The following is a 1,089-nucleotide window of genomic DNA, read 5'->3' on the forward strand; positions in this document are numbered from 1 at the left end:
CATCACATGAATGTGAAGACAACTTTTTTGAATGGCAAGTTAGAAGAGGAGGTGTATGTTGTTCAACCAGAAGGGTTCGTTGACAAGGAAAATCCAAACATGGTATTAAAACTACGTAAAGCCTTATATGGATCAAAACAAGCTCCGAGGGCATGGAATTTTAAACTAGATCAATGTTTGCAGTCACTTGGTTTTGTTAAATCTCCACGGGAATATGCTCTCTACAAGAAAATTAATGGAGTTGAAGCAATGATAATCGACACATATGTGGATGACTTAATCATAGCCGATTCAAACAAACAAGTATATATCTTTTTATATTCTCGCTATATATAGAGAGAGCCTTCTTGCTCTTTATAATACATATTCTTATCAACCATTCAAACACTCATTCTTTCACAAACACAGGTGCATAAGGATATTATGACATCGTATGTGTGAAGGGAAGATAAGTAGAGGCTCAAAGTGACCGAGATCTGAAAGGAAGGACGACTAAAAGAGGTCTTGAAAAGTTTCGTGAGGAGAGAGAAAAACCACGAGGGAGTCGGGCGAGGAAGAAGAATCCACGGGTGGTAATCGGATCATACTCGGATTCGAGTCAGATGCCCACCTGTAGCAATCCACAACAAAATTCCAATTGGTCTAGCAGCACACGGTCCATCGCTAATCTGCAGACCACTCACCATTTAGCCTAGTAATCGTCTGCAAGCCCGTGGTCCAAACACAATCCACGGCCCACCTGACGCACGCCTAGAAATGTGATCCGTGTGCCCGTGGATACGACCCGACCCGACTTTCTGACCCACACACGCTCCAGCCACCCTATATGTGCATGACGTGTGTCAGCCCCTCAATCGGCTTAGCAGCTCCAACGGCTCAAAAACTAGTTATTTTGATCCGTCTCAAAGTTTGATATTAATTCCTACGTTTTTTACGGTTCTAGAGCTGAATTTGACCCTTATTAAATGGATAGTAATCCTTTTTTAACGAAGCAATTAAGTGAATATTCAAATGGTTGAACTAGCCATGTCATCAATAGTTTCTTTGCTTCTCTAGCTCCATTTATAGCGCTTCTCCCCCCCCCCCCCC

The sequence above is a fragment of the Cucurbita moschata genome, unplaced genomic scaffold, assembly GCF_002738365.1.
Source record: "Cucurbita moschata cultivar Rifu unplaced genomic scaffold, Cmos_1.0 Cmo_Scf00026, whole genome shotgun sequence".
Taxonomy (NCBI): domain Eukaryota; kingdom Viridiplantae; phylum Streptophyta; class Magnoliopsida; order Cucurbitales; family Cucurbitaceae; genus Cucurbita; species Cucurbita moschata.